Raw genomic sequence first — 26158 nt, forward strand, 5'->3', positions numbered from 1 at the left:
CCTTTTCCCAGGTTAGAGTAGGTTATCAGATTCTTTTTCCAGATTAAAGTTGGTAATTGCATTCCTTTTCCCAGATTGGTTAGAGTAGGTAATCACATTCCCTTTCCAGTTTAGAGTAGATAATCACATTCCTTTCTCAGATTGGTTAGAGTAGGTAATCACATTCCTTTTCCGTGTTAGAGTAGGTAACCACATTCCTTTTCCCCGATTGGTTAGAGTAGGTAATCACATTCCTTTTCAAGATTGGTTAGAGTAGGTAATCTCATTCCTTTTCCCAGATTGGATAGAGTAGGTAATCGTATTCCTTTTCCCGGTTAGAGCAGGTAATCACATTCCTTTTCCCAGATTGGTTTGAGTAGGTAATCACATTACTTTTCCAGATTAAAGTTGGTAATTGCATTCCTCTTCCTAGATTGGTTAGAGTCGGTAGTCACATTCCTTTTCTCAGATTGATTAGAGTTGGTAATCACATTACTTTTCCAGGTTAGAGCACGTAATCACATTCCTTTTCCAGATTAGTGCAGGTAATTACAGTCATTTTCTGAGGTTAGAGTAGGTAGTCACATTCCTTATCCCAGATTGTTTAGAGTAGGTAATCACATTCCTTTTCCCAGATTGCTTAGAGTAGGTAATCACATTCCTTTTCCCAGATTGCTTAGAGTAGGTAATCACATTCCTTTTCACAGGTAAGTGTAGGTAATCACATGCCTTTTCCCAGATTGTTTGGAGTAGGTAATCACATTCCTTTTCCCAGATTGTATCGAGTAGGTAATCACATTCATTTCCCAGATTGTTTAGAGTAGGTCATCACATTCCTTTTCCCAGATTGGATAGGGTAGGTGATCACATTCCTTTCCCAGATTGTTTAGAGTAGCTAATCTCATTCCTTTCCCAGATCAGTTGGAGTAGGTAATCACGTTCCTTTCACACGTTAGAGTAGCTAATCACAATCCTATTCCATGTTAGAGTAGGTAATCACAATCCTATTCCATGTTAGAGTAGGTAATCACATTCGTTTTCCCAGATTGGTTAGAGAAGGTGATCACGTTCCTTTCCCAGTTTAGAGTGGATAATCACATTCCTTTCTCAGATTAGTTAGAGTAGGTAACCACATTCCTTTTCACAGATTGGTTAGAGTAGGTGATCACGTTCCTTTCCCAGTTTAGAGTAGATAATCACATTCCTTTCTCAGATTTGTTAGAGTAGGTAATCACATTCCTCTTCCCAGATTGGTTAGAGTAGGTAATCACATTCCTTTTCCCAGATTGTTTAGAGTAGGTAATCAAATTCCTTTTCCCAGGTTAGGGTAGGTAATCACATTCCTTTCCCTGGTTAGATTAGGTAATCACATTCGTTTCCCAGATTGATTAGAGTAGGTAATCACATTCTTTTTCCCAGGTTAGAGTAGGTAATCACATTTCTTTTCCCAGATTGGTTAGAGCAGGTAATCACATTCCTTTTCTTGATTGTTTACAGTAGGTAATCACATTCCTTTTCCAGGTTAGAGTAGGTAATCACATTCCTTTTCCAGGTTAGAGTAGGTAATCACATTCCTTTTCCCAGGTTAGAGTAGCTAATCACATTCCATTTCCAGATTGTTTAGAGTAGGTAATCACATTCCTTTTCACAGGTTATAGTAGCTAATCACATTCCTTTTCCAGATTGGTTTTACAGTAGGTAATCACATTCCTTTTCCAGATTGGTTAGAATAGGTAATCACATTCCTTTTCCAGATTGGTTAGAATAGGTAATCACATTCCTTTTCCCAGGTTAGAGTATGTAATCACATCCCTTTTCCAGATTAGAGTAGCTAATCACATTCGTCTTCCCAGATTGGTTAGAGTAGGTAATCAGATTCCTTTTCCAGGTGAGAGTAGGTAATCACTTTCCTTTTCCCAGATTGATTAGGGTCGGTAATCACATTCCTTACCCAGTTTAGATTAGGTAATCACATTCCTTTTCCAAGTTAGAGTAGGTAGTCACATTGCTTTTCCCAGGTTACAGCAGGTAATCACATTCCTTTCCCAGATTGGTTAGAGTAGGTAACCACATTCCTTTTCCCAGATTAGATTAGGTAATCACATTCGTTTCCCAGATTGATTAGAGTAGGTAATCACATTCTTTTTCCCAGGTTAGAGTTGGTAATCACATTCCTTTTCCAGGTTAGTTAGAGTAGGTAATCACATTCCTTTTCCCAGATTGGTTTGAGCAGGTAATCACATTACTTTTCTTGATTGTTTACAGTAGGTAATCACATTCCTTTTCCAGGTTAGAGTAGGTAATCACATTCCTTTTCCCAGGTTAGAGTAGCTAATCACATTCCTTTTCCAGATTGTTTAGAGTAGGTAATCACATTCCTTTTCCCAGGTTAGTGTAGCTAATAACATTCCTTTTAAAGATTGGTTACAGTAGGCAATCAGATTCCTTTTCCAGATTGGTTAGAGCAGGTAATCACATTCCTTTCCCAGGTTAGAGTATGTAATCACATTGCTTTTCCGGATAGAGTAGGTAATCACATTCGTCTTCCCAGATTGTTTAGAGTAGGTAATCACATTCCTATTCCTGGTTAGAGTAGGTAATCACATCCCTTTTCCAGGTTAGAGTAGGTAATCACATTCCTCTTCCCAGATAGTTTAGAGTAGGTAATCACATTCCTTTTCCCAGGTTAGAGTATGTAATCACATTCCTTTTCCAGATTAGAGTAGCTAATCACATTCGTCTTCCCAGATTGGTTAGAGTAGGTAATCACATTCCTTTTCCTGGGTTAGAGTAGGTAATCACATTCCTTTTCCATGTCAGAGTCAGTAATGACATTCCATTTTCCACGTTACAGTAGGTAATCACATTCCTTTTCCAGATTGGTTAGAGTAGGTAATCACATTCCTTTCCCAGATTGTTTAGAGTAGGTAATCACATTTTTTTTCCCAGGTTAGAGTATGTAATCACATTCCTTTTCCAGGATAGAGTAGGTAAGCACATTCCTCTTCCCAGATTGTTTAGAGTAGGTAATCACATTCCTTTTCCAGGTTAGAGTAGGTAATCAGATTCCTTTTCCAGGTTAGAGTAGGTAATCACATTCCTCTTCCCAGATTGTTTAGAGTAGGTAATCAGATTCCTTTTCCTGGGTTAGAGTAGGTAATCACATTGCTTTTCCAGGTTAGAGTAGGTAATCACATTCCTTTTCCAGGATAGAGTAGGTAATCTCATTCCTCTTCCCAGATTGATTAGAGTATGTAATCACATTCCTGTTCCGAGATTGTTTAGAGTAGGTAATCAGATTCCTTTTCCCAGGTTAGAGTAGGTAATCACATTCCTTTTCCCAGATTGTTTAGAGTAGGTAATCACATTCCTTTTCCCAGGTTAGAGTATGTAATCACATTCCTTTTCCAGATTAGAGTAGCTAATCACATTCGTCTTCCCAGATTGGTTAGAGTAGGTAATCACATTCCTTTTCCCAGATTGGATAGTGTAGGTAATCACATTCCTTTCCCAGATTGTTTAGAGTAGCTAATCACATTCCTTTCCCAGATTGTTTAGAGTAGGTAATCACATTCTTTATCCCAGGTTAGAGTAGGTAATTACATTCCATTCCCAGATTGTTTAGAGTAGGTAATCGCATTCCTCTTCCCAGATTGTTTAGAGTAGGTAATCACATTCCTTTTCCAGGATAGAGTAGGTAATCACTTTCCTTTTCCCAGATTGATTAGGGTCGGTAATCACATTCCTTACCCAGTTTAGATTAGGTAATCACATTCCTTTTCCAAGTTAGAGTAGGTAGTCACATTCATTTCCCAGATTGGTTAGAGTAGGTAATCACATTCCTTTCTCAGATTGGTTAGAGTAGGTAATCACATTCCTTTTCCAGGTTAGAGTAGGTAATCACAGTCATTTCCCAGATTGGTTAGAGTAGGTAATCACATTCCTTTCTCAGATTGTTTGGAGTAGGTAATCACATTCCTTTTCCAGGTAAGAGTAGGTAATCACATTCCTTTCCCCGATTGTTTAGAGTAGGTAATCACATTCCTTTTCCCAGATTGTTTAGAGTCGGTAATGACATTCCTTTCCCAGATCAGTTGGAGGAGGTAATCACGTTCCTTTCACAGGTTAGAGTAGCTAATCACATTCCTTTTCCAGGTTAGAGCAGGTAATCACATTCCTCTCCCAGGTTAGAGTACTTAATCGCATTCCTTTTCCCAGATTGGATAGAGTAGGTAATCACTTTCCTTTTCCCAGGTTAGAGTAGGTAATCACATTCCTTTTCCCAGATTGTTTAGAGTAGGCAATCACATTCCATTCCCAGATTGTTTAGAGTAGGTAATCACATTCCTTTACCAGGTTAGAGTAGCTAATCACATTCCTTTTCCATGACAGAGTAGGTAATCACATTCCTTTTCCCAGATTGGTTAGGGTAGGTAATCACATTCATTTCCCAGGTTAGAGTAGATAATCACATTCCTTTTCCCAGGTTAGAGTAGGTAATCACATTCCTTTTCACAGATTGGTTAGTGTAGGTAATCACATTCCTTTTCCCAGATCAGTAGGAGTAGGTAATCACATTCCTTTCACCGGTTAGAGTAGGTAATTACATTCCTATTCCATGTTAGAGTAGGTAATCTCATTCCTTTTCCCAGATTGGGAAGAGTAGGTGATCACATTCCTTTCCCAGGCCAGAGTAGATAATCACATTCCTATTCCATGTTAGAGTAGGTAATCACATTCGTTTTCCCAGATTGGTTAGAGAAGGTGATCACGTTCCTTTCCCAGTTTAGAGTGGATAATCACATTCCTTTCTCAGATTAGTTAGAGTAGGTAACCACATTCCTTTTCACAGATTGGTTAGAGTAGGTGATCACGTTCCTTTCCCAGTTTAGAGTAGATAATCACATTCCTTTCTCAGATTTGTTAGAGTAGGTAATCACATTCCTCTTCCCAGATTGGTTAGAGTAGGTAATCACATTCCTTTTTCCAGATTGTTTAGAGTAGGTAATCAAATTCCTTTTCCCAGGTTAGGGTAGGTAATCACATTCCTTTCCCTGGTTAGATTAGGTAATCTCATTCGTTTCCCAGATTGATTAGAGTAGGTAATCACATTCTTTTTCCCAGGTTAGAGTAGGTAATCACATTCCTTTTCCAGATTGGTTAGAGTAGGTAATCACATTTCTTTTCCCAGATTGGTTAGAGCAGGTAATCACATTCCTTTTCCCAGGTTAGAGTATGTAATCACATCCCTTTTCCAGATTAGAGTAGCTAATCACATTCGTCTTCCCAGATTGGTTAGAGTAGGTAATCAGATTCCTTTTCCAGGTGAGAGTAGGTAATCACTTTCCTTTTCCCAGGTTAGAGTAGCTAATCACATTCCTTTTCCAGATTGTTTAGAGTAGGTAATCACATTCCTTTTCCCAGGTTAGAGTAGCTAATCACATTCCTTTTCCAGATTGGTTTTACAGTAGGTAATCACATTCCTTTTCCAGATTGGTTAGAATAGGTAATCACATTCCTTTTCCAGATTGGTTAGAATAGGTAATCACATTCCTTTTCCCAGGTTAGAGTATGTAATCACATCCCTTTTCCAGATTAGAGTAGCTAATCACATTCGTCTTCCCAGATTGGTTAGAGTAGGTAATCAGATTCCTTTTCCAGGTGAGAGTAGGTAATCACTTTCCTTTTCCCAGATTGATTAGGGTCGGTAATCACATTCCTTACCCAGTTTAGATTAGGTAATCACATTCCTTTTCCAAGTTAGAGTAGGTAGTCACATTACTTTTCCCAGGTTACAGCAGGTAACCACATTCCTTTCCCAGATTGGTTAGAGTAGGTAACCACATTCCTTTTCCCAGGTTAGAGTTGGTAATCACATTCCTTTTCCAGATTGGTTAGAGTAGGTAATCACATTCCTTTTCCCAGGTTAGAGTATGTAATCACATTCCTTTTCCAGGATAGAGTAGGTAAGCACATTCCTCTTCCCAGATTGTTTAGAGTAGGTAATCACATTCCTTTTCCAGGTTAGAGTAGGTAATCAGATTCCTTTTCCAGGTTAGAGTAGGTAATCACATTCCGCTTCCCAGATTGTTTAGAGTAGGTAATCAGATTCCTTTTCCTGGGTTAGAGTAGGTAATCACATTGCTTTTCCAGGTTAGAGTAGGTAATCACATTCCTTTTCCAGGATAGAGTAGGTAATCTCATTCCTCTTCCCAGATTGATTAGAGTATGTAATCACATTCCTCTTCCGAGATTGTTTAGAGTAGGTAATCAGATTCCTTTTCCCAGGTTAGAGTAGGTAATCACATTCCTTTTCCCAGATTGTTTAGAGTAGGTAATCACATTCCTTTTCCCAGGTTAGAGTATGTAATCACATTCCTTTTCCAGATTAGAGTAGCTAATCACATTCGTCTTCCCAGATTGGTTAGAGTAGGTAATCAGATTTCTTTTCCAGGTGAGAGTAGGTAATCACTTTCCTTTTCCCAGATTGATTAGGGTCGGTAATCACATTCCTTACCCAGTTTAGATTAGGTAATCACATTCCTTTTCCAAGTTAGAGTAGGTAGTCACATTCATTTCCCAGATTGGTTAGAGTAGGTAATCACATTCCTTTTCCAGGTTAGAGTATGTAATCACATTCCTTTTCCCAGATTGGTTAGGGTAGGTAATCACATTCATTTCCCAGGTTAGAGTAGATAATCACATTGCTTTTCCCAGGTTAGAGTAGGTAATCACATTCCTTTTCACAGATTGGTTAGTGTAGGTAATCACATTCCTCTTCCCAGATTGTTTAGAGTAGGTAATCACATTCCTTTCTCAGATTGGTTAGAGTAGGTAATCACATTCCTTTTCCCAGGTTAGAGTAGCTAATCACATTCCTTTTCCAGATTGGTTTTACAGTAGGTAATCACATTCCTTTCTCAGATTGGTTAGAATAGGTAATCACATTCCTTTTCCAGATTGGTTAGAATAGGTAATCACATTCCTTTTCCCAGGTTAGAGTATGTAATCACATCCCTTTTCCAGATTAGAGTAGCTAATCACATTCGTCTTCCCAGATTGGTTAGAGTAGGTAATCAGATTCCTTTTCCAGGTGAGAGTAGGTAATCACTTTCCTTTTCCCAGATTGATTAGGGTCGGTAATCACATTCCTTACCCAGTTTAGATTAGGTAATCACATTCCTTTTCCAAGTTAGAGTAGGTAGTCACATTACTTTTCCCAGGTTACAGCAGGTAACCACATTCCTTTCCCAGATTGGTTAGAGTAGGTAACCACATTCCTTTTCCCAGGTTAGAGTTGGTAATCACATTCCTTTTCCAGGTTAGTTAGAGTAGGTAATCACATTTTTTTTCCCAGGTTAGAGTATGTAATCACATTCCTTTTCCAGGATAGAGTAGGTAAGCACATTCCTCTTCCCAGATCGTTTAGAGTAGGTAATCACATTCCTTTTCCAGGTTAGAGTAGGTAATCAGATTCCTTTTCCCAGGTTAGAGTAGGTAATCACATTCCTTCTCCCAGATTGTTTAGAGTAGGTAATCACATTCCTTTTCCCAGGTTAGAGTATGTAATCACATTCCTTTTCCAGATTAGAGTAGCTAATCACATTCGTCTTCCCAGATTGGTTAGAGTAGGTAATCAGATTTCTTTTCCAGGTGAGAGTAGGTAATCACTTTCCTTTTCCCAGATTGATTAGGGTCGGTAATCACATTCCTTACCCAGTTTAGATTAGGTAATCACATTCCTTTTCCAAGTTAGAGTAGGTAGTCACATTCATTTCCCAGATTGGTTAGAGTAGGTAATCACATTCCTTTCTCAGATTGGTTAGAGTAGGTAATCACATTCCTTTTCCAGGTTAGAGTATGTAATCACATTCCTTTTCCCAGATTGGTTAGGGTAGGTAATCACATTCATTTCCCAGGTTAGAGTAGATAATCACATTGCTTTTCCCAGGTTAGAGTAGGTAATCACATTCCTTTTCACAGATTGGTTAGTGTAGGTAATCACATTCCTCTTCCCAGATTGTTTAGAGTAGGTAATCACATTCCTTTCTCAGATTGGTTAGAGTAGGTAATCACATTCCTTTTCCAGGTTAGAGTAGGTAATCACAGTCATTTCCCAGATTGGTTAGAGTAGGTAATCACATTCCTTTCTCAGATTGTTTAGAGTAGGTAATCACATTCCTTTTCCAGGTAAGAGTAGGTAATCACATTCCTTTCCCCGATTGTTTAGAGTAGGTAATCACATTCCTTTTCCCAGATTGTTTAGAGTCGGTAATGACATTCCTTTCCCAGATCAGTTGGAGGAGGTAATCACGTTCCTTTCACAGGTTAGAGTAGCTAATCACATTCCTTTTCCAGGTTAGAGCAGGTAATCACATTCCTCTCCCAGGTTAGAGTACTTAATCGCATTCCTTTTCCCAGATTGGATAGAGTAGGTAATCACTTTCCTTTTCCCAGGTTAGAGTAGGTAATCACATTCCTTTTCCCAGATTTTTTAGAGTAGGCAATCACATTCCATTCCCAGATTGTTTAGAGTAGGTAATCGCATTCCTTTACCAGGTTAGAGTAGCTAATCACATTCCTTTTCCATGACAGAGTAGGTAACCACATTCCTTTTCCCAGATTGGTTAGGGTAGGTAATCACATTCATTTCCCAGGTTAGAGTAGATAATCACATTCCTTTTCCCAGGTTAGAGTAGGTAATCACATTCGTTTTCACAGATTGGTTAGTGTAGGTAATCACATTCCTTTTCCCAGATCAGTAGGAGGAGGTAATCACATTCCTTTCACAGGTTAGAGTAGGTAATTACATTCCTATTCCATGTTAGAGTAGGTAATCTCATTCCTTTTCCCAGATTGGGAAGAGTAGGTGATCACATTCCTTTCCCAGGCCAGAGTAGATAATCACATGCCTTTTCCAGGTTAGAGTAGGTAATCACATTCCTTTTCACAGATTGGTTAGAGTAGGTAATCACATTCCTTTTCCCAGGTTAGAGTAGGTAATCACATTCCTTTTCCCAGATTGGTTAGAGCAGGTAATCACATTCCACTTCCCAGATTGTTTAGAGTAGGTAATCACATTCCTTTTCCCAGATTGTTTAGAGTAGGTAATCACATTCCTTTTCCCAGGTTAGAGTAGATAATCACATTCCTTTTCCCGGATTGTTTAGAGTAGGTAATCAGATTCCTTTTCCCTGGTTAGAGTATGTAATCACATTCCTTTTCCAGATTAGAGTAGCTAATCACATTCCTTTTCCCAGATTGTTTAGAGTAGGTAATTACGTTCCTATTCCATGTTAGTGTAGGTAATCTCATTCCTTTTCCCAGATTGGGAAGAGTAGGTGATCACATTCCTTTCCCAGGCCAGAGTAGATAATCACATGCCTTTTCCAGGTTAGAGTAGGTAATCACATTCCTTTTCACAGATTGGTTAGAGTAGGTAATCACATTCCTTTTCCCAGGTTAGAGTAGGTAATCACATTCATCTTCCCAGATTGTTTAGAGTAGGTAATCACATTCCTCTTCCCAGATTGTTTAGAGTAGGTAATCACATTCCTTTTCCAGGATAGAGTAGGTAATCACATTCCTCTTCCCAGATTGTTTAGAGTAGGTAATCACATTCCTATTCCTGGTTAGAGTAGGTAATCACATCCCTTTTCCAGGTTAGAGTAGGTAATCACATTCCTCCTCCCAGATTGTTTAGAGTAGGTAATCACATTCCTTTTCCCAGGTTAGAGTATGTAATCACATTCCTTTTCCAGATTAGAGTAGCTAATCACATTCGTCTTCCCAGATTGGATAGAGTAGGTAATCACGTTCCTTTCCCAGATTGTTTAGAGTAGGTAATGACATTCCTTTCTCAGATTGGTTAGAGTAGATAATCACTTTCCTTTACCAGGTTAGAGTAGGTAATCACATTCCTTTACCAGGTTAGAGTAGCTAATCACATTCCTTTTCCATGACAGAGTAGGTAATCACATTCCTTTTCCCAGATTGGTTAGGGTAGGTAATCACATTCATTTCCCAGGTTAGAGTAGATAATCACATTCCTTTTCCCAGGTTAGAGTAGGTAATCACATTCCTTTTCACAGATTGGTTAGTGTAGGTAATCACATTCCTTTTCCCAGGTTAGAGTAGATAATCACATTCCTTTTCACAGATTGGTTAGTGTAGGTAATCACATTCCTTTTCCCAGATCAGTAGGAGTAGGTAATCACATTCTTTTCACAGGTTAGAGTAGGTAATTACATTCCTATTCCATGTTAGAGTAGGTAATCTCATTCCTTTTCCCAGATTGGGAAGAGTAGGTGATCACATTCCTTTCCCAGGCCAGAGTAGATAATCACATGCCTTTTCCAGGTTAGAGTAGGTAATCACATTCCTTTTCACAGATTGGTTAGAGTAGGTAATCACATTCCTTTTCCCAGGTTAGAGTATGTAATCACATTCCTTTTCCAGATTAGAGTAGCTAATCACATTCGTCTTCCCAGATTGGTTAGAGTAGGTAATCAGTTTCCTTTTCCAGGTGAGAGTAGGTAATCACTTTCCTTTTCCCAGATTGATTAGGGTCGGTAATCACATTCCTTACCCAGTTTAGATTAGGTAATCACATTCCTTTTCCAAGTTAGAGTAGGTAGTCACATTGCTTTTCCCAGGTTACAGCAGGTAATCACATTCCTTTCCCAGATTGGTTAGAGTAGGTAACCACATCCCTTTTCCCAGATTAGATTAGGTAATCACATTCGTTTCCCAGATTGATTAGAGTAGGTAATCACATTCTTTTTCCCAGGTTAGAGTTGGTAATCACATTCCTTTTCCAGGTTAGTTAGAGTAGGTAATCACATTCCTTTTCCCAGATTGGTTTGAGCAGGTAATCACATTCCTTTTCTTGATTGTTTACAGTAGGTAATCACATTCCTTTTCCAGGTTAGAGTAGGTAATCACATTCCTTTTCCCAAGTTAGAGTAGCTAATCACATTCCTTTTCCAGATTGTTTAGAGTAGGTAATCACATTCCTTTTCCCAGGTTAGTGTAGCTAATAACATTCCTTTTAAAGATTGGTTACAGTAGGCAATCAGATTCCTTTTCCAGATTGGTTAGAGCAGGCAATCACATTCCTTTCCCAGGTTAGAGTATGTAATCACATTGCTTTTCCGGATAGAGTAGGTAATCACATTCGTCTTCCCAGATTGTTTAGAGTAGGTAATCACATTCCTATTCCTGGTTAGAGTAGGTAATCACATCCCTTTTCCAGGTTAGAGTAGGTAATCACATTCCTCTTCCCAGATTGTTTAGAGTAGGTAATCACATTCCTTTTCCCAGGTTAGAGTATGTAATCACATTCCTTTTCCAGATTAGAGTAGCTAATCACATTCGTCTTCCCAGATTGGTTAGAGTAGGTAATCACATTCCTTTTCCCGGGTTAGAGTAGGTAATCACATTCCTTTTCCATGTTAGAGTCAGTAATCACATTCCATTTTCCAGGTTACAGTAGATAATCACATTCCTTTTCCAGATTGGTTAGAGTAGGTAATCACATTCCTTTCCCAGATTGTTTAGAGTAGGTAATCACATTTTTTTTCCCAGGTTAGAGTATGTAATCACATTCCTTTTCCAGGATAGAGTAGGTAAGCACATTCCTCTTCCCAGATTGTTTAGAGTAGGTAATCACATTCCTTTTCCAGGTTAGAGTAGGTAATCAGATTCCTTTTCCAGGTTAGAGTAGGTAATCACATTCCACTTCCCAGATTGTTTAGAGTAGATAATCAGATTCCTTTTCCTGGGTTAGAGTAGGTAATCACATTGCTTTTCCAGGTTAGAGTAGGTAATCACATTCCTTTTCCAGGATAGAGTAGGTAATCTCATTCCTCTTCCCAGATTGATTAGAGTATGTAATCACATTCCTCTTCCGAGATTGTTTAGAGTAGGTAATCAGATTCCTTTTCCCAGGTTAGAGTAGGTAATCACATTCCTTTTCCCAGATTGTTTAGAGTAGGTAATCACATTCCTTTTCCCAGGTTAGAGTATGTATTCACATTCCTTTTCCAGATTAGAGTAGCTAATCACATTCGTCTTCCCAGATTGGTTAGAGTAGGTAATCAGATTTCTTTTCCAGGTGAGAGTAGGTAATCACTTTCCTTTTCCCAGATTGATTAGGGTCGGTAATCACATTCCTTACCCAGTTTAGATTAGGTAATCACATTCCTTTTCCAAGTTAGAGTAGGTAGTCACATTCATTTCCCAGATTGGTTAGAGTAGGTAATCACATTCCTTTCTCAGATTGGTTAGAGTAGGTAATCACATTCCTTTTCCAGGTTAGAGTAGGTAATCACAGTCATTTCCCAGATTGGTTAGAGTAGGTAATCACATTCCTTTCTCAGATTGTTTAGAGTAGGTAATCACATTCCTTTTCCAGGTAAGAGTAGGTAATTACATTCCTTTCCCCGATTGTTTAGAGTAGGTAATCACATTCCTTTTCCCAGATTGTTTAGAGTCGGTAATGACATTCCTTTCCCAGATCAGTTGGAGGAGGTAATCACGTTCCTTTCACAGGTTAGAGTAGCTAATCACATTCCTTTTCCAGGTTAGAGCAGGTAATCACATTCCTCTCCCAGGTTAGAGTACTTAATCGCATTCCTTTTCCCAGATTGGATAGAGTAGGTAATCACTTTCCTTTTCCCAGGTTAGAGTAGGTAATCACATTCCTTTTCCCAGATTGTTTAGAGTAGGCAATCACATTCCATTCCCAGATTGTTTAGAGTAGGTAATCACATTCCTTTACCAGGTTAGAGTAGCTAATCACATTCCTTTTCCATGACAGAGTAGGTAATCAGATTCCTTTTCCCAGATTGGTTAGGGTAGGTAATCACATTCATTTCCCAGGTTAGAGTAGATAATCACATTCCTTTTCCCAGGTTAGAGTAGGTAATCACATTCGTTTTCACAGATTGGTTAGTGTAGGTAATCACATTCCTTTTCCCAGATCAGTAGGAGTAGGTAATCACATTCCTTTCACAGGTTAGAGTAGGTAATTACATTCCTATTCCATGTTAGAGTAGGTAATCTCATTCCTTTTCCCAGATTGGGAAGAGTAGGTGATCACATTCCTTTCCCAGGCCAGAGTAGATAATCACATGCCTTTTCCAGGTTAGAGTAGGTAATCACATTCCTTTTCACAGATTGGTTAGAGTAGGTAATCACATTCCTTTTCCCAGGTTAGAGTAGGTAATCACATTCCTTTTCCCAGATTGTTTAGAGTAGGTAATCACATTCCTTTTCCCAGGTTAGAGTAGATAATCACATTCCTTTTCCCGGATTGTTTAGAGTAGGTAATCAGATTCCTTTTCCCTGGTTAGAGTATGTAATCACATTCCTTTTCCAGATTAGAGTAGCTAATCACATTCCTTTTCCCAGATTGTTTAGAGTAGGTAATTACGTTCCTATTCCATGTTAGAGTAGGTAATCTCATTCCTTTTCCCAGATTGGGAAGAGTAGGTGATCACATTCCTTTCCCAGGCCAGAGTAGATAATCACATGCCTTTTCCAGGTTAGAGTAGGTAATCACATTCCTTTTCACAGATTGGTTAGAGTAGGTAATCACATTCCTTTTCCCAGGTTAGAGTAGGTAATCACATTCATCTTCCCAGATTGTTTAGAGTAGGTAATCACATTCCTCTTCCCAGATTGTTTAGAGTAGGTAATCACATTCCTTTTCCAGGATAGAGTAGGTAATCACATTCCTCTTCCCAGATTGTTTAGAGTAGGTAATCACATTCCTATTCCTGGTTAGAGTAGGTAATCACATCCCTTTTCCAGGTTAGAGTAGGTAATCACATTCCTCCTCCCAGATTGTTTAGAGTAGGTAATCACATTCCTTTTCCCAGGTTAGAGTATGTAATCACATTCCTTTTCCAGATTAGAGTAGCTAATCACATTCGTCGTCCCAGATTGGATAGAGTAGGTAATCACATTCCTTTCCCAGATTGTTTAGAGTAGGTAATGACATTCCTTTCTCAGATTGGTTAGAGTAGATAATCACTTTCCTTTACCAGGTTAGAGTAGGTAATCACATTCCTTTACCAGGTTAGAGTAGCTAATCACATTCCTTTTCCATGACAGAGTAGGTAATCACATTCCTTTTCCCAGATTGGTTAGGGTAGGTAATCACATTCATTTCCCAGGTTAGAGTAGATAATCACATTCCTTTTCCCAGGTTAGAGTAGGTAATCACATTCCTTTTCACAGATTGGTTAGTGTAGGTAATCACATTCCTTTTCCCAGGTTAGAGTAGATAATCACATTCCTTTTCACAGATTGGTTAGTGTAGGTAATCACATTCCTTTTGCCAGATCAGTAGGAGTAGGTAATCACATTCCTTTCACAGATTGGTTAGTGTAGCTAATCACATTCCTTTTCCATGACAGAGTAGGTAATCACATTCCTTTTCCCAGATTGGTTAGGGTAGGTAATCACATTCATTTCCCAGGTTAGAGTAGATAATCACATTCCTTTTCCCAGGTTCGAGTAGGTAATCACATTCCTTTTCACAGATTGGTTAGTGTAGGTAATCACATTCCTTTTCCCAGGTTAGAGTAGATAATCACATTCCTTTTCACAGATTGGTTAGTGTAGGTAATCACATTCCTTTTCCCAGATTAGTAGGAGTAGGTAATCACATTCCTTTCACAGGTTAGAGTAGGTAATTACATTCCTATTCCATGTTAGAGTAGGTAATCTCATTCCTTTTCCCAGATTGGGAAGAGTAGGTGATCACATTCCTTTCCCAGGCCAGAGTAGATAATCACATGCCTTTTCCAGGTTAGAGTAGTTAATCACATTCCTCTTCCCAGATTGTTTAGAGTAGGTAATCAGATTCCTTTTCCCAGGTTAGAGTACGTAATCACATTCCTTTTCCAGATTAGAGTAGATTATCACATTCCTCTTCCCAGATTGGTTAGAGTAGGTAATCATATTCCTTTTCCCAGGTTAGGGTAGGTAATCACATTCCTTTTCCCAGATTGTTTAGAGGAGGTAATCACATTCCTTTTCCCAGGTTAGAGTAGCTAATCGCATTCCTTTTCCAGATTGGTTAGTGTTCGTAATCATATTCCTTTTCCAGATTGGGTAGAGTAGGTAATCACATTCCTTTTCCATGTTAGAGTCGGTAATCACATTCCATTTCCCAGGTTAGAGAAGGTAATCACATTCCTTTCCCAGATTGGTTAGAGTAGATTATCACATTGCTCTTCCCAGATTGGTTAGAGTAGGTAATCACATTCCTTTCCCACATTGTTTAGAGTAGGTAATCACATTGCTTTTCCAGGATAGAGTAGGTAATCACATTCCTCTTCCCAGATTGCTTAGAGTAGGTAATCACATTCCTTTTCCAGGTTAGAGTAGGTAATCACATTCCTTTTCCAGGTTAGAGTAGGTAGTCACATTCCTCTTCCCAGATTGTTTAGAGTAGGTAATCAGATTCCTTTTCCCTGGGTAGAGTATGTAATCACATTCCTTTTCCAGATTAGAGTAGCTAATCACATTCCTCTTCCCAGATTGGTTAGAGTAGGTAATCACATTCCTTTTCCCAGATTGTTTAGAGTAGGTAATCACATTCCTTTTCCCAGGTTAGAGTAGGTAATCACATTCCTTCTCCCAGATTGTTTAGAGTAGGTAATCACATTCCTTTTCCAGATTAGTTAGAGTAGGTAATTACAATACTTTTCCCAGGTTAGAGTAGGTAGTCACTTTCCTTTTCCAGGTCAGAGTAGGTAATAATTTTCCTTTCCCAGGTTAGAGTAGGTAAGCACATTCCTTTTCCTAGGTTAGAGCAGGTAATCACATTTCTTTCCCAGATTGGTTAGAGTAGATTATCACATTCCTCTTCCCAGATTGGTTAGAGTAGGTAATCATATTCCTTTTCGAGGTTAGAGTAGGTAATCCCATTCCTTTTCCAGATTGGTTGGAGTAGGTAAACATATTCCTTTTCCCAGGTTAGAGTAGCTGATCGCATTCCTTTTCCAGATTGGTTAGTGTTCGTAATCACATTCCTTTTCCAGATTGGATAGAGTAGGTAAACACATTCCTCTTCCCAGATTGTTTAGAGTAGGTAATCACATTCCCTTTCCATGTTAGAGTCGGTAATCACATTCCTTTTCCATGTTGGAGTAGGTAATCACATTCCATTTCCCAGGTTACAGTAGGCAATCACATTCCTTTTCCAGATTAGTTATAGTAGGTAGTCACATTCCTCTTCCCAGATTGTTTAGAGTAGGTAACCAGATTCCTTTTCCCAGGTTAGAGCATGTAATCAGATTCCTTTTCCAGATTAGTTAGAGTTGGTAATTACAATCCTTGTCCCAGGTTAGTGTAGGTAATCACATTCCTTTTCCTAGGTTAGAGCAGGTAATCACATTCCTTTCCCAGATTGGTTAGAGTAGATTATCACATTCATCTTCCCAGATTGGTTAGAGTAGGTAATCATATTCCTTTTCGAGTTTTGAGTAGGTAATCACATTCCTTTTCCCAGATTGGTTAGAGTAGGTAATCACTTTACTTTTCCAGGTTAGAGTAGGAAATCACATTCCTTTTCCAGATTGGTTAGAGTTGGTAATCACATTCCTTTTCACAGGTTAGAGTAGCTAATTGCATTCCTTTCCCGGATTGGTTAGTGTTCGTAATCACATTCCTTTTCCAGATTGGGTAGAGTAGGTAATCATATTCCTTTTCCATGTTAGAGTTGGTAATCACATTCCTTTTCCATGTTGGAGTAGGTAATCAGATTCCATTTCCCAGGTTATAGTAGGTAATCACATTCCTTTTCCAGATTGGTTGGAGTGGGTAAACATATTCATTTTCCCAGGTTAGAGTAGCTGATCGCATTCCTTTTCCAGATTGGTTAGTTTTCGTAATCACATTCCTTTTCCAGATTGGATAGAGTAGGTAATCACATTCCTCTTCCCAGATTGTTTAGAGTAGGTAATCACATTCCTTTTCCAGATTGATTAGAGTAGGTAATCACATTCCTTTTCCGAGGTTAGAGTATGTAATCACATTCCTTTTCCAGGATAGAGTAGGTAATCACATTCCTCTTCCCAGATTGTTTAGAGTAGGTAATCACATTCCTTTTCCTGGTTAGAGTAGGTAATCACATTCCTTTTCCAGGTTAGAGTAGGTAGTCACATTCCTCTTCCCAGATTGTTTAGAGTAGGTAATCAGATTCCTTATCCCAGGTTAGAGTATGTAATCACATTACTTTTCCAGATTAGAGTAGCTAATCACATTCCTCTTCCCAGATTGGTTAGAGTAGGTAATCAGATTCCTTTTCCCAGGTTAGGGTAGGTAATCACATTCCTTTTCCCAGATTGTTTTGAGGAGGTAATCACATTCCTTTTCCCAGGTTAGAGTAGGTAATCACATTCCTTCTCCCAGATTGTTTAGAGTAGGTAATCACCTTCCTTTTCCAGATTGGGAAGAGTAGGTGATCACATTCCTTTCCCAGGCCAGAGTAGATAATCACATGCCTTTTCCAGGTTAGAGTAGGTAATCACATTCCTTTTCACAGATTGGTTAGAGTAGGTAATCACATTCCTTTTCCCAGGTTAGAGTAGGTAATCACATTCCTTTTCCCAGATTGTTTAGAGTAGGTAATCACATTCCTTTTCCCAGGTTAGAGTAGATAATCACATTCCTTTTCCCGGATTGTTTAGAGTAGGTAATCAGATTCCTTTTCCCTGGTTAGAGTATGTAATCACATTCCTTTTCCAGATTAGAGTAGCTAATCACATTCCTTTTCCCAGATTGTTTAGAGTAGGTAATTACGTTCCTATTCCATGTTAGAGTAGGTAATCTCATTCCTTTTCCCAGATTGGGAAGAGTAGGTGATCACATTCCTTTCCCAGGCCAGAGTAGATAATCACATGCCTTTTCCAGGTTAGAGTAGGTAATCACATTCCTTTTCACAGATTGGTTAGAGTAGGTAATCACATTCCTTTTCCCAGGTTAGAGTAGGTAATCACATTCATCTTCCCAGATTGTTTAGAGTAGGTAATCACATTCCTCTTCCCAGATTGTTTAGAGTAGGTAATCACATTCCTTTTCCAGGATAGAGTAGGTAATCACATTCCTCTTCCCAGATTGTTTAGAGTAGGTAATCACATTCCTATTCCTGGTTAGAGTAGGTAATCACATCCCTTTTCCAGGTTAGAGTAGGTAATCACATTCCTCCTCCCAGATTGTTTAGAGTAGGTAATCACATTCCTTTTCCCAGGTTAGAGTATGTAATCACATTCCTTTTCCAGATTAGAGTAGCTAATCACATTCGTCGTCCCAGATTGGATAGAGTAGGTAATCACATTCCTTTCCCAGATTGTTTAGAGTAGGTAATGACATTCCTTTCTCAGATTGGTTAGAGTAGATAATCACTTTCCTTTACCAGGTTAGAGTAGGTAATCACATTCCTTTACCAGGTTAGAGTAGCTAATCACATTCCTTTTCCATGACAGAGTAGGTAATCACATTCCTTTTCCCAGATTGGTTAGGGTAGGTAATCACATTCATTTCCCAGGTTAGAGTAGATAATCACATTCCTTTTCCCAGGTTAGAGTAGGTAATCACATTCCTTTTCACAGATTGGTTAGTGTAGGTAATCACATTCCTTTTCCCAGGTTAGAGTAGATAATCACATTCCTTTTCACAGATTGGTTAGTGTAGGTAATCACATTCCTTTTGCCAGATCAGTAGGAGTAGGTAATCACATTCCTTTCACAGATTGGTTAGTGTAGCTAATCACATTCCTTTTCCATGACAGAGTAGGTAATCACATTCCTTTTCCCAGATTGGTTAGGGTAGGTAATCACATTCATTTCCCAGGTTAGAGTAGATAATCACATTCCTTTTCCCAGGTTCGAGTAGGTAATCACATTCCTTTTCACAGATTGGTTAGTGTAGGTAATCACATTCCTTTTCCCAGGTTAGAGTAGATAATCACATTCCTTTTCACAGATTGGTTAGTGTAGGTAATCACATTCCTTTTCCCAGATTAGTAGGAGTAGGTAATCACATTCCTTTCACAGGTTAGAGTAGGTAATTACATTCCTATTCCATGTTAGAGTAGGTAATCTCATTCCTTTTCCCAGATTGGGAAGAGTAGGTGATCACATTCCTTTCCCAGGCCAGAGTAGATAATCACATGCCTTTTCCAGGTTAGAGTAGTTAATCACATTCCTCTTCCCAGATTGTTTAGAGTAGGTAATCAGATTCCTTTTCCCAGGTTAGAGTACGTAATCACATTCCTTTTCCAGATTAGAGTAGATTATCACATTCCTCTTCCCAGATTGGTTAGAGTAGGTAATCATATTCCTTTTCCCAGGTTAGGGTAGGTAATCACATTCCTTTTCCCAGATTGTTTAGAGGAGGTAATCACATTCCTTTTCCCAGGTTAGAGTAGCTAATCGCATTCCTTTTCCAGATTGGTTAGTGTTCGTAATCATATTCCTTTTCCAGATTGGGTAGAGTAGGTAATCACATTCCTTTTCCATGTTAGAGTCGGTAATCACATTCCATTTCCCAGGTTAGAGAAGGTAATCACATTCCTTTCCCAGATTGGTTAGAGTAGATTATCACATTGCTCTTCCCAGATTGGTTAGAGTAGGTAATCACATTCCTTTCCCACATTGTTTAGAGTAGGTAATCACATTGCTTTTCCAGGATAGAGTAGGTAATCACATTCCTCTTCCCAGATTGCTTAGAGTAGGTAATCACATTCCTTTTCCAGGTTAGAGTAGGTAATCACATTCCTTTTCCAGGTTAGAGTAGGTAGTCACATTCCTCTTCCCAGATTGTTTAGAGTAGGTAATCAGATTCCTTTTCCCTGGGTAGAGTATGTAATCACATTCCTTTTCCAGATTAGAGTAGCTAATCACATTCCTCTTCCCAGATTGGTTAGAGTAGGTAATCACATTCCTTTTCCCAGATTGTTTAGAGTAGGTAATCACATTCCTTTTCCCAGGTTAGAGTAGGTAATCACATTCCTTCTCCCAGATTGTTTAGAGTAGGTAATCACATTCCTTTTCCAGATTAGTTAGAGTAGGTAATTACAATACTTTTCCCAGGTTAGAGTAGGTAGTCACTTTCCTTTTCCAGGTCAGAGTAGGTAATAATTTTCCTTTCCCAGGTTAGAGTAGGTAAGCACATTCCTTTTCCTAGGTTAGAGCAGGTAATCACATTTCTTTCCCAGATTGGTTAGAGTAGATTATCACATTCCTCTTCCCAGATTGGTTAGAGTAGGTAATCATATTCCTTTTCGAGGTTAGAGTAGGTAATCCCATTCCTTTTCCAGATTGGTTGGAGTAGGTAAACATATTCCTTTTCCCAGGTTAGAGTAGCTGATCGCATTCCTTTTCCAGATTGGTTAGTGTTCGTAATCACATTCCTTTTCCAGATTGGATAGAGTAGGTAAACACATTCCTCTTCCCAGATTGTTTAGAGTAGGTAATCACATTCCCTTTCCATGTTAGAGTCGGTAATCACATTCCTTTTCCATGTTGGAGTAGGTAATCACATTCCATTTCCCAGGTTACAGTAGGCAATCACATTCCTTTTCCAGATTAGTTATAGTAGGTAGTCACATTCCTCTTCCCAGATTGTTTAGAGTAGGTAACCAGATTCCTTTTCCCAGGTTAGAGCATGTAATCAGATTCCTTTTCCAGATTAGTTAGAGTTGGTAATTACAATCCTTGTCCCAGGTTAGTGTAGGTAATCACATTCCTTTTCCTAGGTTAGAGCAGGTAATCACATTCCTTTCCCAGATTGGTTAGAGTAGATTATCACATTCATCTTCCCAGATTGGTTAGAGTAGGTAATCATATTCCTTTTCGAGTTTTGAGTAGGTAATCACATTCCTTTTCCCAGATTGGTTAGAGTAGGTAATCACTTTACTTTTCCAGGTTAGAGTAGGAAATCACATTCCTTTTCCAGATTGGTTAGAGTTGGTAATCACATTCCTTTTCACAGGTTAGAGTAGCTAATTGCATTCCTTTCCCGGATTGGTTAGTGTTCGTAATCACATTCCTTTTCCAGATTGGGTAGAGTAGGTAATCATATTCCTTTTCCATGTTAGAGTTGGTAATCACATTCCTTTTCCATGTTGGAGTAGGTAATCAGATTCCATTTCCCAGGTTATAGTAGGTAATCACATTCCTTTTCCAGATTGGTTGGAGTGGGTAAACATATTCATTTTCCCAGGTTAGAGTAGCTGATCGCATTCCTTTTCCAGATTGGTTAGTTTTCGTAATCACATTCCTTTTCCAGATTGGATAGAGTAGGTAATCACATTCCTCTTCCCAGATTGTTTAGAGTAGGTAATCACATTCCTTTTCCAGATTGATTAGAGTAGGTAATCACATTCCTTTTCCGAGGTTAGAGTATGTAATCACATTCCTTTTCCAGGATAGAGTAGGTAATCACATTCCTCTTCCCAGATTGTTTAGAGTAGGTAATCACATTCCTTTTCCTGGTTAGAGTAGGTAATCACATTCCTTTTCCAGGTTAGAGTAGGTAGTCACATTCCTCTTCCCAGATTGTTTAGAGTAGGTAATCAGATTCCTTATCCCAGGTTAGAGTATGTAATCACATTACTTTTCCAGATTAGAGTAGCTAATCACATTCCTCTTCCCAGATTGGTTAGAGTAGGTAATCAGATTCCTTTTCCCAGGTTAGGGTAGGTAATCACATTCCTTTTCCCAGATTGTTTTGAGGAGGTAATCACATTCCTTTTCCCAGGTTAGAGTAGGTAATCACATTCCTTCTCCCAGATTGTTTAGAGTAGGTAATCACCTTCCTTTTCCAGATTAGTTAGAGTAGGTAATAACGTTCCTTTCCCAGGTTAGAGTAGGTAATCACCTTCCTTTTCCTAGGTTAGAGCAGGTAATCACATGTCTTTCCCAAATTGGTTAGAGTAGATTATCACATTCCTCTTCCCAGATTGGTTAAAGTAGGTAATCATATTCCTTTTCGAGGTTAGAGTAGGTAATCCTATTCCTTTTCCAGATTGGTTGGAGTAGGTAATCACATTCCTTTACCCAGGTTAGCGTATGTAATCACATTCCTTTTCCAGGATAGAGTAGGTAATCACATTCCTGTTCCCAGATTGTTTAGAGAAGGTAATCACTTTCCTTTTCCAGCTTAGAGTAGGTAATCACATTCCTTTTCCAGGTTAGAGTAGGTAGTCACATTCCTGTTCCCAGATTGTTTAGAGAAGGTAATCACTTTCCTTTTCCAGCTTAGAGTAGGTAATCACATTACTTTTCCAGATTAGAGTAGCTAATCACATTCCTCTTCCCAGATTGGTTAGAGTAGGTAATCAGATTCCTTTTCCCAGGTTAGGGTAGGAAATCACATTCCTTTTCCCAGATAGTTTAGAGTAGGTAATCACATTCCTTTTCCCAGGTTAGAGTAGGTAATCACATTCCTTCTCCCAGATTGTTTAGAGTAGGTAATCACATTCCTTTTCCAGATTAATTAGAGTAGGTAAATACAATCCTTTTCCCAGGTTAGAGTAGGTAGTCACATTCCTTTTCCAGGTTAGAGTAGGTAATAACGTTTCTTCCCCAGGTTAGAGTAGGTAATCACATTACTTTTCCTAGGTTAGAGCAGCTAATCACATTCCTTTCCCATATCGGTTAGAGTAGATTATCACATTCATCTTCCCAGATTGGTTAGAGTAGGTAATCATATTCCTTTTCGAGTTTTGAGTAGGTAATCACATTCCTTTTCCCAGATTGGTTAGAGTAGGTAATCACTTTACTTTTCCAGGTTAGAGTAGGTAATCACATTCCTTTTCCAGGTTATATTAGGTAATCACAATCCTTTTCCTAGGTTAGAGTAGGTAATCACATTCCTTTTCCAGATTGGTTAGAGTTGGTAATCACATTCCTTTTTCAGGTTATATTAGGTAATCACAATCCTTTTCCCAGGTTAGAGTATGTAATCAGATTCCTTTTCCAGGTTAGATTGCGTAATCACATTCCTTTTCCAGATTGGTTGGAGTAGGTAATCACATTCCTTTTCATAGGTTAGAGTAGCTAATTGCATTCCTTTCCCAGATTGGTTAGTGTTCGTAATCACATTCCTTTTCCAGATTGGGTAGAGTAGGTAATCATATTCCTTTTCCATGTTAGAGTTGGTAATCACATTCCTTTTCCATGTTGGAGTAGGTAATCAGATTCCATTTCCCAGGTTATAGTAGGTAATCACATTCCTTTTCCAGATTGGTTAGAGCAGGTAATCACATTCCTCTTCCCAGATTGTTTAGAGTAGGTAATCACATTCCTTTTCCCAGGTTAGAGTATGTAATCACATTCCTTTTCCAGGATAGAGTAGGTAATCACATTCCTTTCCCACATTGTTTAGAGTAGGTAATCACATTCCTTTTCCCAGGTTAGAGTATGTAATCACATTCCTTTTCCAGGTTAGAGTATGTAATCACATTCCTTTTCCAGGATAGAGTAGATAATCACATTCCTCTTCCCAGATTGTTTAGAGTAGGTAATCACATTCCTTTTCCAGATTGATTAGAGTAGGTAATCACATTCCTTTTCCGAGGTTAGAGTATGTAATCACATTCCTTTTCCAGGATAGAGTAGGTAATCACATTCCTCTTCCCAGATTGTTTAGAGTAGGTAATCACATTCCTTTTCCTGGTTAGAGTAGGTAATCACATTCCTTTTCCAGGTTAGAGTAGGTAGTCACATTCCTCTTCCCAGATTGTTTAGAGTAGGTAATCAGATTCCTTATCCCAGGTTAGAGTATGTAATCACATTCCTTTTCCAGATTAGAGTAGCTAATCACATTCCTCTTCCCAGATTGGTTAGAGTAGGTAATCAGATTCCTTTTCCCAGGTTAGGGTAGGTAATCACATTCCTTTTCCCAGATTGTTTTGAGGTGGTAATCACATTCCTTTTCCCAGGTTAGAGTAGGTAATCACATTCCTTCTCCCATATTGTTTAGAGTAGGTAATCACCTTCCTTTTCCAGATTAGTTGGAGTAGGTAATAACGTTCCTTTCCCAGGTTAGAGTAGGTAATCACATTCCTTTTCGAGGTTAGAGTAGGTAATCCTATTCCTTTTCCAGATTGGTTGGAGTAGGTAATCACATTCCTTTTCCCAGGTTAGAGTAGCTGATCGCATTCCTTTTCCAGATTGGTTAGTGTTCGTAATCACATTCCTTTTCCAGATTGGGTAGAGTAGGTAATCACATTCCCTTTCCATGTTAGAGTCGGTAATCACATTCCTTTTGCATGTTGGAGTAGGTAATCACATTCCATTTCCCACGTTACAGTAGGTAATCACATTCCTTTTCCAGATTGGTTAGAGTAGGTAGTCACATTCCTCTTCCCAGATTGTTTAGAGTAGGTAACCAGATTCCTTTTCCCAGGTTAGAGCATGTAATCAGATTCCTTTTCCAGATTAGTTAGAGTAGGTAATTACAATCCTTTTCCCAGGTTAGAGTAGGTAATCACATTCCTTTTCATAGGTTAGAGCAGGTAATCACATTCCTCTTCCCAGATTGGTTAGAGTAGGTAATCATATTCCTTTTCGAGGTTAGAGTAGGTAATCCCATTCCTTTTCCAGATTGGTTGAAGTAGGTAATCACATTCCTTTTCCAGGTTAGAGTAGGTATTCACATTCCTCTTCCCAGATTGTTTAGAGTAGGTAATCACATTCCTTTTCCCAGGTTAGAGTATGAAATCCCATTCCTTTTCCAGGATATAGTAGGTAATCACATTCCTCTTCCCAAATTGTTTAGTGTAGGTAATCACATTCCTTTTCCATGTTAGAGTCGGCAATTACATTCCATTTCCCAGGTTACATTAGGTAATCACATTCCTTTTCCAGATTGGTTAGAGTAGGTAATCACATTCCTTTCCCACATTGTTTAGAGTAGGTAATCACATTCCTTTTCCCAGGTTAGAGTATGTAATCACATTCCTTTTCCAGGATAGAGTAGGTAATCACATTCCTCTTCCCAGATTGTTTAGAGTAGGTAATCACATTCCTTTTCCAGCTTAGAGTAGGTAATCACATTCCTTTTCCAGGTTAGAGTAGGTAGTCACATTCCTCTTCCCAGATTGTTTAGAGTAGGTAATCAGATTCCTTTTCCCAGGTTAGAGTATGTAATCACATTCCTTTACCAGATTAGAGTAGCAAATCACATTCCTCTTCCCAGATTGGTTAGAGTAGGTAATCAGATTCCTTTTCCCAGGTTAGGGTAGATTATCACATTACTCTTCCCAGATTGGTTAGAGTAGGTAATGATATTCCTTTTCGAGTTTTGAGTAGGTAATCACATTCCTTTTCCCAGATTGGTTAGAGTAGGTAATCACTTTCCTTTTCCAGGATTGGTTAGAGTAGGTAATCACATTCCTTTTCCAGGTTAGAGTAGGTAATCACATTCCTTTTCCAGGTTATATTAGGTAATCACAATCCTTTTCCCAGGTTAGAGTAGGTAAACACATTCCTTTTCCAGATTGGTTAGAGTTGGTAATCACATTCCTTTTTCAGGTTATATTAGGTAATAACAATCCTTTTCCCAGGTTAGAGTATGTAATCAGATTCCTTTTCCAGGTTAGATTACGTAATCACATTCCTTTTCCAGATTGGTTGGAGTAGGTAATCACATTCCTTTTCACAGGTTAGAGTAGCTAATTGCATTCCTTTTCCAGATTGGTTAGTGTTCGTAATCACATTCCTTTTCCAGATTGGGTAGAGTAGGTAATCACATTCCTTTTCCATGTTAGAGTTGGTAATCACATTCCTTTCCCACATTGTTTAGAGTAGGTAATCACATTCCTTTTCCCAGGTTAGAGTATGTAATCACATTCCTTTTCCAGGATAGAGTAGGTAATCACATTCCTCTTCCCAGATTGTTTAGAGTAGGTAATCACATTCCTTTTCCAGATTGATTAGAGTAGGTAATCACATTCCTTTTCCAGATTGGGTAGAGTAGGTAATCACATTCCTTTTCCAGATTGATTAGAGTAGGTAATCACATTCCTTTTCCGAGGTTAGAGTATGTAATCACATTCCTTTTCCAGGATAGAGTAGGTAATCACATTCCTCTTCCCAGATTGTTTAGAGTAGGTAATCACATTCCTTTTCCTGGTTAGAGTAGGTAATCACATTCC

The sequence above is a fragment of the Hypanus sabinus genome, chromosome 10 (genome assembly GCF_030144855.1).
Source record: "Hypanus sabinus isolate sHypSab1 chromosome 10, sHypSab1.hap1, whole genome shotgun sequence".
In the NCBI taxonomy this organism is placed as follows: domain Eukaryota; kingdom Metazoa; phylum Chordata; class Chondrichthyes; order Myliobatiformes; family Dasyatidae; genus Hypanus; species Hypanus sabinus.